General features: G+C 40.6%; 1 protein-coding gene and 1 long non-coding RNA gene across 2 annotated transcripts in view; one reads left to right on the top strand and one right to left on the bottom strand.

Annotated features, from left to right (window-relative positions):
* The window catches only part of LOC138960111 (broad substrate specificity ATP-binding cassette transporter ABCG2-like), a 61,664-nt gene extending 58,179 nt beyond the window's left edge, over window positions 1–3,485 (bottom strand). The window contains exon 1 of the mRNA XM_070331858.1: window positions 2,951–3,485. The gene's annotated coding sequence lies outside the window, so the exon portion shown is untranslated. The remainder of the gene's footprint in view (window positions 1–2,950) is intronic.
* The window catches only part of LOC138960115 (uncharacterized), a 142,650-nt gene that overhangs the window by 40,761 nt on the left and 86,140 nt on the right, over window positions 1–15,749 (top strand). The gene's annotated exons all lie outside the window — the stretch shown is intronic.

The following is a 15,749-nucleotide window of genomic DNA, read 5'->3' as shown; positions in this document are numbered from 1 at the left end:
CTCACGTTGATCAGTTTCATTAATTACCATACTTGTGGTGCGTTTTCGAGCAAACTTGCCGTGTGCGTCTAGATACAGTGGATTCCCAACATTTTTCAGATTAGTTAATTCGCCAGAAAATCCCCCCAAACGGTATCCATCGTTATTTCATAACCTTGTGGTTTTATTTAGATATATATGTCCGTGTTAACTCGATGTCGCACAATTGTGAACGTATTTTGTTAAGAGTTACCTTTCTTGTTTTTTGATTATGAATTTGAACGTTGGAAGTCTCTTTTAAAATTATTTTTTTTAAGGGTTAAGACATAATGATTATATTTAAGATTGTAAGGCGCTTAGAACTATTTTAGGATTTGCGCCCTATAAATACCCTTATTATTATTAAGCCGTTATCATTTTCGACTTTAAACAGCTACAGTAACGTTCTATTGAGAACACACATCTTGTCACTTTTAACCCTTTTGCATAAACGCACTGTTATCTATCTCTAAGTTGACCGTTGAGATTTGATAAGACGACGAGACGACTATATACATATATAGTTATCATCCATAGGTCGAGGTGTACCGAACATAAGATACACGCGGTTTCACGCGACAGTTACCAACATAACACATCTGTCGACAGTTACAGTACAGTCAGAGACTATAGAGTAGGCCCTATACTCTACAGTCTCTGGTACAGTGTAGAACTCCCTGACGTACGTTACATGTGCGAGTCTACGTGTTAAATTCTATCAGACTGTAGCTCACTGTACAGTGGAACCCAGGTCCCAGGCCTCCCCCCGGTTTGAAGTCACCCCCCCCCCCCCCCAATCCCCACCACTTCGGAGAAAAAATTGGAGAAAATAAGGTTTGACATGAGAGGTAGCCTCAGTGCAAATGTAGAGATAAATTCAGTTGCAGACGTTTTGAATTTAAACAAAAAGAGAACACAACAGTAACCAGGTTTGGTACATTCTTAATTAAAATGTTCACAGCTTTTCACTGCCTTCTTCAGGGTGGTAAAAAGTGAGGAATGACAGCGCGAACGACAAGAAGAAGACAGCGCGTGATAAACAGACAATCGGACACAGTAGGGGCTTGAAATCAAGGGAAGGGGGGGGGGGGGGGGGGGGGGGAGGTTTCGTGTGACTTCAAAACGGGGCTAGGCCCGGGAGCTGGGTTCCTCTGTGGTAGTGAGCTATAGGTCCAATTCATTCTTCTTACTCGGCGTGACGTTATCAAATGGATCGGCTAGCTTTAGCCCTAAGGGGCACAACTCCGCTCATACTCTCTTCGCGCCGCCATATTGGATGCCGTCTTTGTTAGTTTTCTTCATTGCACTCTTGTTCTTTTTGCGTATTTCACTGTGTATGCAGACAAAATGAAGAAAACTGTGCATGCATGAGTCCAAAGGGGATCTGCCTTTTTAACACAACAGCACAACATAAAAAGTAAAGCAAGAATACATTATTATATTCATTTATTTATTCTTTATCTCAAATTACCATGCAGACAGTGCACCAAAATTCACAAGATAAAGCTCTCAAGACAGGCAAATGAGGTACAATGCAGCTCAGGTAACTACTGCAAAGTATAATTTTCAAAGCATCCTATCACAGTGTTCACTCTAAAGGCACAACCGATGGACAATTGTTGATTAGCGCACTGCACACAGCAAAAAATAACCAGTTATAATCGTCTTCTCCGCTCAGTAACTTCCTTCCAGTTGTCACCCGGATGGTAAACAACTTTAGGGATCCTAAAGTGTGCCTGCTGACTGCAGTTTTTGGCCACACAACGTGTCATTTTCACTTTTGTCGAGTCGCCACCCAACGCTCAAGCACTGTCAGAGATCGTGCAAGGCATCCAACATGGCGGCGGATGACCAATTCCAGAGAGTTACGACCCGTGATTCTCATACCGCGCGCGCCGAGTAGAAATGCTGTTGATAACTTGAGTTTCTGCAATGGGCCTATAGTCTGGTATACATGAACACGTGGACACTGACACACATGTAACGTACGGTATGACCCGAGCGACTTGAACAGCCCACACAATACGGGCGTGCGGGACTACTCTGAAGAAAGCGTACAGAAATAATATCGCTGAAGGAAAATGAATTGCATTGGAGTCAATTCATGTCAAGATTTATTTTGAATTGCGGAGTAAATACAAAAAAAACCCACCCACAAACAAATAAATTCAAACCTATCCCCAAAATACTCAACAACAGACATCAACAAAAATAAACAAATAACAATCCTAAAACCGAAATAGATAAAAAGAAAAAACCTTAATTAGCAACAAAGTTGGACAGACAATGATCTGGGTGTGAACATGTAGATTTATGGAGACCGAAAGCAAATATTTTGTTTATAGTCTGTTTGTTAAATAGTTTGCTAATCAAGTTTACAACAAATAGGAGAAAAGATACAAAACATTCGTAAACACGTACTTACTTCAAACAGCATTTAAAGACCATGCATGAATAAGTCGAACAACCTTATGCGACTTTACAAAGGATTCCTGTTGCTTTTAAACCCTTCTTCATAAGACCCAATCTTTAAAACGCTTTTATCATGAAACCTAGAGAGTACCCGACCCCTTGATTTGACGAGGACACAGACAAAAGCAATCTTCTTTAATATCTTCACCAACTGCATTATATCAAGTAAAAGCTGGTGAGAGGGTGGGGGGGGGGGGGGGAGGGAGGGGGGGGGGTGGTGGTGGTAGAGACAGCAAACAATCGCATTCTTGTATTCGTTTAAAACACCCTCCACATGACTAAGTTGAAAAGCCGAGTGCGACAAAAATTTGTTTTAAAAGATATGATCTTTCAAATGTTTTCATTATAAACATCACAAGCGTCGTTTCGACGCGAAACAACATCCATTTCTGAAAAGTATATCTCATTAAGCTTAGTAGAAGTAAGTATACAACAGATTGTTTAAAATGTGTATACTCACGCGGACCGACAACACCGCTCTTCCCTGTCAGCACTGAAACAATGGCTTTCTCGTACTACACATTAAAACGGTACTCTCTCGTTGACACACGCGCTTGCTGACAACAGCGACCTGTGAACGTCACTGCATGGGCCTCTGCTATTCTGTGTCACTCGCCAAGTTTTTTGTAACCTTTTGTCGTCGTGGTGGTTCAAATGTCAAAGACACACATACAATGAAAGCATGCTGGGTATTTTCGTGTTTCTATAAGAATTAGCAAATGGGGAAAATATCAATCAAGATCTCCCTGCTAAAGTGATTAAGCCGCAGAAAAAAAGCCGCGGTCAAACTTCTCAGAAGTAAGAGACCTTTCACCACTCGAAATAAAGCAGACAAGCAAACAACTGTTTGTTTCGAATGTCTTTACAAAAGCATTGCCTGCCAACCACTTGGCCACAGAGTTTTAGAGTCGAAAAACTTCAAGAAAGACGTACCCACAACGCACACACCTTTTTCAGAGAAACGACACTCGCAAGTAAACTTTTAAGTACCATGTCTAAGAATAACCCACAGCTTAAAGGCACAGTAAGCCTCCCGTAAACCATCACAGAGCTCCCCGAGCGTCTAAATACAGTACAAGCATACTTCCATTTGAACGCTCACCGAACGGGAACATCCTGGCTGCTTTCTGTCGAGCGTGAGACATTTTCAAAGAATTTATTTTCGTAGACTTGTTCCGTTAACAACAACGGCGCCTCGTTTTTGCGCTAGACCTAACTTTTAAAATCTAAATAATAAATTGACAGCTTGTTACACAAACATTCTTTAATCATAAAAGAATTCGTTTTTCATCAAGACAAGATCAGAACAATTCGAAATTGTGAAAGTTTAAAAAAAGAAAAGCCCGGAAGCAGGGTCACGCAAGGGTCGTAGCAGACGACGGCCGGTTTATCAGTGCAAATCAGTCGCCGTTCCTCTCAACAGTCAAAAGCCATCGCTTGAGTTCTTGTGAACCACAGCCGTTGTTTCGTGCATAAAAAAACCGTGCTATTGTAGATAAGCTCACGTTGAGTCGCATTCAAATGACTAACTATGACGACTGCATTGTGAAAAGGGAAAACTGGATCACACGGGTTCACGATGGCTCAGGGGTAAGATAAACCACGCAAAAATAAATTCTTTGAAAATTGTTCGCTCTTTACGGAGGGCACCTAGGATGTTCTCAATTGGTGAGTGTTTAAATGAAATGGTGTTTGTACTGTGTGTAAAAGCCTGACCGTATCTGTGATGGTTTACGGGAGGCTTACTCTGCCCTTAACTTAGTTTAGTAACATATCCTCATACAATTCTCTAAAACTTACCCAATGCAAACACTGCTGGTATAACTGTTATGTCAAGGTGTCCTGCCCAATCCAGACGTAATATAATCACGTTCACACTCTTCGGGTCATATAAAAGTTCCATGACACTGTGTACCTTCCGTGCACAAAGCGTGAGGTTGAATAACTCACCGGGTGCATAACGGGAAAAGTAACGACGGGCACATGAAATAAAACAATTTGACTCTATGAGTACACACAATGCATACCAGGTCTTCTTTAACATTCATTTTATTATATTTAGTCAAGTTTTGACTAAATATTTTAACATCGAGGGGGAATCGAGACGAGGGTCGTGGTGTATGTGTGTCTGTCTGTCTGTGCGTGTGTGTGTGTGTGTGTGTGTGTGTGTGTGTGTAGAGCGATTCAGACTAAACTACTGGACCGATCTTCATGAAATTTGACATGAGAGTTTCTGGGTATGAAATCCCCATACGTTTTTTTCATTTTTTTGATAAATGTCTTTGATGACGTCATATCCGGCTTTTCGTGAAAGTTGAGGCGGCACTGTCACGCCCTCATTTTTCAACCAAATTGGTTGAAATTTTGGTCAAGTAATCTTCGACGAAGCCCGGACTTCGGTATTGCATTTCAGCTTGGTGGCTTAAAAATTAATTAATGACTTTGGTCATTAAAAATCTGAAAATTGTAAAAAAAAAATAAAAATTTATAAAACGATCCAAATTTACGTTTATCTTATTTTCCATCATTTGCTGATTCCAAAAACATATAAATATGTTATATTCGGATTAAAAACAAGCTCTGAAAATTAAATATATAAAAATTATTATCAAATTTTTCTTTTCGAAATCAATTTAAAAACACTTTCATCTTATTCCTTGTTGGTTCCTGATTCCAAAAAATATATAAATATGATATGTTTGGATTAAAAACACGCTCAGAAAGTTAAAACGAAGAGAGGTACAGAAAAGCGTGCTATCCTTCTCAGCGCAACGAATACCCCGCTCTTCTTGTCAATTCCACGGGCACTGCCTTTGCCACGGGCGGTGGAGTGACGATGCAACGAGTATACGTGCTTGCTGCGTTGCGTTGCGTTCAGTTTCATTCTGTGAGTTCGACAGCTACTTGACTAAATATTGTATTTTCGCCTTACGCGACTTGTTATATTTAGTCAAGTTTTGACTAAATATTTTAACATCGAGGGGGAATCGAAACGAGGGTCGTGGTGTATGTGTGTCTGTCTGTCTGTCTGTGCGTGTGTGTGTGTGTGTGTGTGTGTGTGTGCGTAGAGCGATTCAGACTAAACTACTGGACCGATCTTTATGAAATTTGACATGAGAGTTCCTGGGTATGAAATCCCCGAACGTTTTTTTCATTTTTTTGATAAATGTCTTTGATGACGTCATATCCGGCTTTTCGTGAAAGTTGAGGCGGCACTGTCACGCCCTCATTTTTCAACCAAATTGGTTGAAATTTTGGTCAAGTAATCTTCGACAAAGCCCGGACTTCGGTATTGCATTTCAGCTTGGTGGCTTAAAAATTAATTAATGACTTTGGTCATTAAAAATCTGAAAATTGTAAAAAAAAATAAAAATTTATAAAACGATCCAAATTTACGTTTATCTTATTCTCCATCATTTGCTGATTCCAAAAACATATAAATATGTTATATTTGGATTAAAAACAAGCTCTGAAAATTAAATATATAAAAATTATTATCAAAATTAAATTGTCCAAATCAATTTAAAAACACTTTCATCTTATTCCTTGTCGGTTCCTGATTCCAAAAACATATAGATATGATATGTTTGGATTAAAAACACGCTCAGAAAGTTAAAACAAAGAGAGGTACAGAAAAGCGTGCCATCCTTCTTAGCGCAACTACTACCCCGCTCTTCTTGTCAATTTCACTGCCTTTGGCCTACATGAGCGGTGGACTGACGATGCTACGAGTATACGGTCTTGCTGAAAAATGGCAGCTACTTGACTAAATATTGTATTTTCGCCTTACGCGACTTGTTACTGTTTTCGTTATTAAGAAAAAAAGTGCGCAACTTCGTGATACATACGCATTTTCTCTTGCAATGTGTTGATCAAGCTGCTATGATCATGGATGCGAGAACGGATACTTTTGTCCTTTTTATATTTAGTCAAGTCTTGACTAAATATTTTAACATCGAGGGGGAATCGAAACGAGGGTCGTGGTGTATGTGCGTCTGTCTGTCTGTGTGTGTGTGTGTGTAGAGCGATTCAGACTAAACTACTGGACCGATCTTTATGAAATTTAACATGAGAGTTCCTGGGTATGAAATCCCCGAACGTTTTTTTCATTTTTTGGATAAATGTCTTTGATGACGTCATATCCGGCTTTTCGTGAAAGTTGAGGCGGCACTGTCACGCCCTCATTTTTCAACCAAATTGGTTGAAATTTTGGTCAAGTACTCTTCGACGAAGCCCGGGGTTCGGTATTGCATTTCAGCTTGGTGGCTTAAAAATTAATTAATGACTTTGGTCATTAAAAATCTGAAAATTGTAAAAAAAAATAAAAATTTATAAAACGATCGAAATTTACGTTTATCTTATTCTCCATCATTTGCTGATTCCAAAAACATATAAATATGTTATATTCGGATTAAAAACAAGCTCTGAAAATTAAATATATAAAAATTATTATCAAAATTTTTTTTTTCGAAATCAATTTAAAAACACTTTCATCTTATTCCTTGTCGGTTCCTGATTCCAAAAATATATAGATATGATATGTTTGGATTAAAAACACGCTCAGAAAGTTAAAACGAAGAGAGGTACAGAAAAGCGTGCTATCCTTCTCAGCGCAACGAATACCCCGCTCTTCTTGTCAATTCCACGTGCACTGCCTTTGCCACGGGCGGTGGAGTGACGATGCTACGAGTATACGGTCTTGCTGCGTTGCGTTGCGTTCAGTTTCCTTCTGTGAGTTCGACAGCTACTTGACTAAATATTGTATTTTCGCCTTACGCGACTTGTTATATTTAGTCAAGTTTTGACTAAATATTTTAACATCGAGGGGGAATCGAAACGAGGGTATGGTGTATGTGTGTCTGTGTGTGTGTGTGTGTAGAGCGATTCAGACTAAACTGCTGGACCGATCTTTATGAAATTTGACATGAGAGTTCCTGGGTATGATATCCCCGAACGTTTTTTTCATTTTTTTGATAAATGTCTTTGATGACGTCATATCCGGCTTTTCGTGAAAGTTGAGGCGGCACTGTCACGCCCTCATTTTTCAACCAAATTGGTTGAAATTTTGGTCAAGTACTCTTCGACGAAGCCCGGGGTTCGGTATTGCATTTCAGCTTGGTGGCTTAAAAATTAATTAATGACTTTGGTCATTAAAAATCTGAAAATTGTAAAAAAAAATAAAAATTTATAAAACGATCCAAATTTACGTTTATCTTATTCTCCATCATTTGCTGATTCCAAAAACATATAAATATGTTATATTCGGATTAAAAACAAGCTCTGAAAATTAAATATATAAAAATTATTATCAAATTTTTTTTTTCGAAATCGTTTTAAAAACACTTTCATCTTATTCCTTGTCGGTTCCTGATTCCAAAAACATATAGATATGATATGTTTGGATTAAAAACACGCTCAGAAAGTTAAAACGAAGAGAGGTACAGAAAAGCGTGCTATGCAGCATAGCGTAACCACTACCCCGCTCTTCTTGTCAATTTCACTGCCTATGCCGTGAGCGGTGGACCACGAGTATACGGTCTTGCTGCGTTGCATTGCGTTCAGTTTCATTCTGTGAGTTCGACAGCTACTTGACTAAATATTGTATTTTCGCCTTACGCGACTTGTTACATTTTGTCAGTGTTTTAACATAGACTGGGAATTGAGACGAGGGTGGTGATTTTGTGTTTGTGTATATGTATTAGTGTGTATGTGTGTGTGTGCAGTGTGTTAGAAAAATTGACTAAAGGTATTAATTTCTCTTCACGCGTCTTGTTTTAGTTTCAGGCCGACAGATTGAATACATGTTTTGATGTCGCTTCACGTGACTTGTCTTAATTGTGTGTCTGTGTGTCTGTCTGTCCGTCTGTCTGTCTTTTGTTAAACCCATGGCTCTAGTGTTTTCAAGTGATTTTACAAACGTGCAATTCCAGACAAACAGACTGACAAGATAGGCAAGCAAGGAAGCAGCAGACAAACAAACAGACAGACAGACAGACAGACAGGCAGACAGGCAGGCAGGCAGGCAGACAGGCAGGCAGGCAGGCAGACAGGCAGGCAGGCAGGCAGACAGAAAATTAGTAAACAAAAAAACAAACATTTAAAAAACCCAAATTAACAACAAACAAACAAACAAACAAACAAACAAACGAACACATGAATAAAACAATCGATATATCTTATCAGGAACGACCACAACTATGCGCCTGTTGACTACCACAGCTGCGTCGCTTCTATGTTGATTAACATATAACATTGATATCCTTGGCGGATGATGACATTATTCAGTTTTTCTGCAGTAAAAGTTTTATGAAGATTACTGCAGTAAAACAAGAACATTAAGGTTTAACTGTACAGAGTTTGTTGATATGTCAGAGACAGGTCCAGGGACACAACCCCGTTGGATAAGCTCTTTAGGTAATAAGAAGTTATTTCCCTTGAAGTGAGACACGGCAGAAGCCGTTTACGCCTCACGGAAATGAAATCTCGGTTATGTTGAACTTAAGCGTTAGGCTTAAATTGGGTTCTAAGCTATGAGTTTACAACGGGGCAAGGACAGATATACACCCACAGAATATCACTCTCCTCTACCCCCTCCCCCCCTACACACACACACATACACACACACGCACCGTTGCACTACAGTACGCACGCACTCGAACACGCGGACACACACACATACATACACACACACACACACACACATAAATACACATACACACACACACACACACACACACACACACACATATACACACACACACACACACACGATACAAGCATATCGTATTGGGCACATATTTTGAAAACGGAGAATAAATCACTTACTCATCAAATATATGAAGAAATGTTAAACCAAGCGCCAAAACATCCGTGGCTAACTTTCATCAAAGAGCTTTTGTACAAAATAGGTTTTAAACATGTATGGCTTAATCAATATACATTTGACATCGGTAAACTACAAAACGCCATACAAGAAAAGTTAAGGATTAACTACATAAAGTTTTGGGAGAAAATTAAATGTGAAGGTCGTCCAAGGCTGAAATTTTATTCCTCTGTAAGCAAGACATACGAAGTTCAGCCATACCTTATAAGCATTACGAATATCAAGCATAGACATTTACTGAGTAAATTAAGGACAAGTACACACTCTTTAAAAATTGAAACTGGAAGACATAATAACATACCAAGAGAAAATCGTTTATGTAATAAATGTAACGTTATTAAAGATGAAATTCCCTTTCTAGACGGATGTCAAAAGTTCACTGAACTGCGAAATGATTTTATAAAGGATCTATCAAATATAGATATAAAGTATTCCAACAATAAACCTAGTGAAGTATTTTGCGAAGACAGAATACAAATTCGTCTAGGAAAGTTTATTTCAGATTGTTTTAATCGCTCTTTGTGTCAATAACCAATTTGGTTCCGACAATAAAATATATTCTATTCTATTCTATTCTATTCTATTCTATTCACACACACACACACACACACACACACACCCCCACACACACACACACACACACACACACACACACACACACACACACGCTATGGGAGGGGGGAGGGGGGGAGGGAGGGGGGGAGGGGGTCTATTTGCCTTGTCCCCGTATAGTGCACTGTGAGGCCCTAAACATGGCCATCGTAGAGCTTCGCATTGGTCCTAAACATCCCTCCAGCCTCTTTGAGCGACGAGAACACAGGCTGAGGAGAAAGCCCTCAGCATCCCACTAGCTTCTCCCTTTTAGTTGGCACGCCACAGGTCGTCGGAGTGCAAATTGGTAAATTAGCATGCAGGTCTTTTTTTCAATTTTATTGATGAGTTGATCAAATAACCAAAGGGAACTAAGCGCTCTATATGCAGACGACGTGTGTAAGGGAGTAAGCGAGAGTTGTGCGGAACCTTTCTCCTGGCACCTGAGAGAATCAGTAACCAGCATTGAAAATGATGAGTTGATCGTTAAGACATAAAGCGTAAGATTTTATTTACACCGTGTGCAGTACAACAGGAATATTACTAGGCTTGAGTATGTTCAATACATTCAAACACAAAAAATTGCAAATCAATAGACAAGGGAAGCAAACAAACAAGCAAGGCAGCAAGCAAATAACAGACTTCTTCCATAATCAATTCATTGTGCGATACTGACTTCGATAGTCGTTTTCATATATTTCACATTAGTCACATTAGTCTTCAACACAGAACATTTTATTTTTATTTGTTGTCATTCCAAACCCCTGTGTGACTGATCAATCAATCAATGAGGCTTATATCGCGCATATTCCGTGGGTACAGTTCTAGGCGCTCTGCAGTGATGCCGTGTGAGATGAAATTTTATACGGCCAGTAATTGCAGCCATTTCGGCGCATATTTACCTTTCACGGCCTATTATTCCAAGTCACACGGGTATAGGTAGACAATTATTAACTGTGCCTAAGCAATTTTGCCAGGAAAGACCCTTTTGTCAATCGTGGGATCTTTAACGTGCACACCCAATGTAGTGTACACGGGGGGGAGTTCGGACACCGAAGAGAGTCTGCACACAAAGTTGACTCTGAAATAAATTTCCGCCGAACCTGGGATCGAACTCACGCTGACAGCGGCCAACTGAATACAAATCCAGCGCGCTACCAACTGAGCTATATCCCCGCCCTGATAATGTCAAGCATTGCTCACAAACATCCCCTCGACAGTCAGTGCTACCAAACAATAATTATCGATACGTCATTCGCTGCGGAGGTCTAACCCTGAAGGATCGGCGGATGAGAGGGAGAAATATTCCCCACTCTGTCAAAGCTTCGGCTTTCAGGGGCAATTATGACCAGAGGATTGACCACTTTTCTGCACAATTAATTGTAAACCAATCAGTTGTGGACGCGTAGGAAGATCATTTTTACAGGAATTGCAAAGACAATTTGGACACTTTTTGTTTTTTAATTTTGGAATCAAAAAGAAATATCATTATATATGTATCCTTACTAACGAAAATGTCAATTGATATTTGATTCTCTCTGATTTCACCTTTGAACTTCACCTTAAAAACGAGGGGCAATAATGACCAGAGGCTTGACCAATCAATCAGCTGTAGACGCGTTCACGAATATGCATTACTTCGAAATAAACAGGAATTCCAAATACATTTGGAAACGGTTTTATTTGTTAAATTTTAGAATTAAAATATACATGCATATATGTATCCTTACTAACGTTAGGTGTTTAAACTTTCCTTTGACTTACCTTTATTGATGTTTGATTTTCTCAAATGTTGCCATTGAACTTTCATCTCAAAGACAAGGTGTAGCCGAGGGAAGTTCTGGACATATCGGGCAAAAAAGAACTACTGCTAGGCCAAAGCTCCATGGCAGTAAGGCTTGTCTTGCTTCCCAGTCCACTGGAATGTATTCACATGCATCCCCCCCCACACACACGCACGCACACACACACACGCACACGCACACACACACACACATACACACGCACGCACGCACACACACAAACACACACACACACACACACACACACACACACACACACACACACACTAACAAACACCCTCCCCGTCCCGTCCACCCCCTCCCCCCTTCCGCACAATGGCTTGCACTCAAGATTCGAGGAGACAAAGCATCAATCCAGTTGTCACTTACTCTGCGCTGTTTCAGCATGGAACTGGATATCGCAACACTGCAACTTTGGTTCCAGGCAATCTCCGGATTAAGACACGGCTGAGCCTGAGGGCCGTCAAGAACTATATGAAGTAAGGTCACACAAGCATTTCTATTAGCAAAAACCCATCTGGTCTGATCATGCTGCCAGCCAACCACCTAGTTAGTACAAAACATAAACATTGGCATTCCTGACACCGCTCACACTACCGGAGCAGACCCCAAGCAAGATCGCGCTAGGTGCTTTGCGAACAGGCACTGCCTTGTAGCCAGGAAGAACGGATCCAACCCAAATCAGTCAGCAATCAACGTCAACAACAACAACAACAACAACAACAACAACAACAACAACAACAACAACAACAAGCAGCGGCAGCAGCAGCAGCAGTAGCAGCAGCAACAGCAGCAGCAGCAGCAACACCGACAACAACGACAACAACACCAACGACAACAAAGAGTCAAATGCAATCAAAACTGGTAGGGTTGACTTGCTCACAGTTTTCCTTCCGGTGATTTGGAATGTTAACATTTTAGGTACCGGATATTACCGGTAGGGCAAGTCGTGATCGCATATTGAACACTTGAATAAGACAGCCAGTTTGTAGTGGTCGTTTAACACAAACTACGAAAGTTCCAGCATTTGGGAGGAGGCAGAAAGCCAAACAAACGGACCACCCTTTTTTTTGTTGGGGGGGGGGGGGGGGAGCTCATTTAATTCCTTTTTTACTTTCTTCTTTCTCTGTCTCTTCCTCCACCGTCTCTACCACCTGTTAGCTCACCCCCCCCCCTCTCTCTCTCTCTCTCTCTCTCCTCTTCGTCCTCACCCATATCTTGTTATCCTCCTTCTGGTCTTCTGCGAGGTTCACTCGCATCCCCTCCATGACGTCAGCTTTTTCAGAATGGTTTTCCTGTCAGGAGGAGTTTTTCATAAACGTTTGTAAACATCTGTCCACAGCCATTCATCCAGGATTCTTGTTATCAAAATGATGAAGCAGAAAAGGAAAACATTCGATTGGACATGGGGGAAAAACCCACATACATGACGTCAGAGAGTGTTTTTATTTTGTCACGATCTTAAACGTCAGTTAATGCGGAATTATTACCTTCACAGGCCAGAAAAAGGACAACAACAAAAAACCACACACACACAGATGGAAGTTCTTTTGGCTCAATTACTTCCCCCAACCCCCATTCTCTCTTCTTCCTCCTTTTTCGTATTGTCGTCATTGGCTGACGTCAGATTTTCAAAAAACATATTTTTTCCGTTGTTAATGATATCAAGAGTTTCATAACGGTTTGGGAATATCTGTCAACACAATTCAAACAGTGTCAAATTTATTAAATGTATTCGCAAAACATCATTACATCTTGCTGGCGCAAAACACGTCCTGCAGTCACGATTTGAACGCGTGCATCCGCAGACCACCATAAACAAGATGTACAGGAAGCGTAAAAAGAAACAACAGCAGCAGCGGCAACAACAACAACAGCAACAAACTCAACAACAACAGCCGCAGCCGCAGCAGCAACAACAACAACAACAACAACAACAACAACAACAACAACAACAACAACAACAACAACAACAACAACAACGTCAACAACAGTCAAATGCAATCACAACTGGCAGGGTTGACTTGCTCATAGTTTTACTTCCGGTATTTTGGAATTTTAACACTTAAAATACTGGTTATCGTGATCGTGATCGCATAGTGAACACTTGGAAAAGACAGCCAGTTTGTAGTGGTCGTTTAACACAAACTACAACAGTTCCAGCATTTGGGAGGAGGCTGAAAGCCAAACAAACGGATCACAACACTTGTTTTTAAGGGGGGGGGGGGGGGTCAAGTACTTCCTTTTTTTCTCCTCCTTCTCCTCTGTCTCTCCCCCCCTTCTCCTCCACCTTTTACCCCCCCCCCCCATCCCCTTTCGACTTCTTCCTCAACCATCTCTTTTTATCCTTCATCTGCTCTTCTTCCTGCTTCCACCGTATCTTCCCCATGGCGTCAGGTTTTTGGCTCACGTAAGTGTAGCCTATGCGATCGTAACTTTGTCTGTCTGTGCGTGCGTGTGTGTGTGTGTGTGTGTGTGCGTGTGTATGTCTGTGGTAGAAACTTTAACATTTCGTCATTTGAAGACGTCACATTATGACGTAAGAGGGTTAGACGTCACGCGAAGGAATTACTGAAAGTCTCGGTCATTGTTATTTTGAGCGGGCCGAGACTAGTTGGCAGTCGTGTCCCTGTAAGTAGGCTACATGCAGACAGACAGATCTAGATCTAGTGTCTCGCTTTCTTGCACAGTGTCACCTATGCTTACTGTGTGTGTGTGTATGTGTGACGGAGTGATTGAGTTTGTGTTACTGTTTGTCGATTTCTTACGTGAGCCTTGAAGGCTTCGCCTCTTGTTCCGAATGTTTTTTCTCACGTTAGGATGAGTGTTATACATTTTTGTAAACATCTGTCCACAGCCAATCATCGAGCATTCTTGTTATCAAAATGAGGAAGAAGAAAAGGAAACAAGTTTGATTGGAAATGTGAAATAAACCCACCTTCATGATGTCAGAGAGCATTAATTTTATTTTTGTCACGATCTTAAACGTCAGTCAATGCAGAATTATTACCTGCACAGGCCAGAAAAAGGACAACAACACCAACAACAACAACAAAACACACACAAACACAAATTTATTAAATGTATTTACAAAACATCATTCCATCTTGGTGGCGCAAGACACGTTCTACAGTCACGATTTGAACACGTGCATCCGCAGAAAACCGTAACAAGAAAGACAGGTGGCGGGAAAAGAAAATTCATCATCATCATCACCATCGTCATCGTCATCGTCATCGTCGTCGTCGTCGTCGTCGTCGTCGTCGTCATCATCATCATCATCATCATCATCGTCATCGTCATCATCGTCGTCGTCATCATCATCATCATCATCATCATCATCATCATCATCATCATCATCATCATCATCATCATCATCATCATCATCATCATCATCATGAAGAAAGCTATCTTAAAACAGACAGTGCGGCCGACCACTATGGACCCAAAAAGCCTCGAAACCATGAGTATTAGCTAGACAGCGCTTCAACAACAAGCACCGCCCCCCCCCCCCCCCGGACAATTCAAAAAGACAATTGAAAAGGTGTTTCCTCACAAGTGTCCTTCAAAACTAAATATAAAAAAAACCTCATGTTCTTAGGTGAGTAAACATACCTCATTTTCAACCCCAGCACTCAAATTGGTGTCATACTGATCAACCAGGCTAGGGAAGTTTAACAATGTCCTCCAAGTTGATGACAAAGGTCTCTGTGCAATGTTTAAACACAACACAAATTCAGAGTGGATACTGAGTTATCTTTATCCGCAAAAAAGACAAAAATACCTTTTTTCAAAACCTGTCCGAAAGGCAAAGTGTTGTCAAAAATACCTCATATACTTCAATGACTGATCACAATAGCCTTCCAAACAAAAATTAGAGTATACCTACCACTTGAGGGTATAAGCAACGATTTTCTTTTATTAAAAAGTCGAAAATGCTTCTTGAAAACCTTACCAGAATACAAAATGCTGCAATGTAAACA

Source organism: Littorina saxatilis, linkage group LG2, assembly GCF_037325665.1.
Source record: "Littorina saxatilis isolate snail1 linkage group LG2, US_GU_Lsax_2.0, whole genome shotgun sequence".
NCBI lineage: Eukaryota > Metazoa > Mollusca > Gastropoda > Littorinimorpha > Littorinidae > Littorina > Littorina saxatilis.
The sequence above is the reverse complement of the archived record's forward strand: the minus strand, read 5'-3'. Positions and strand labels throughout refer to the sequence as shown.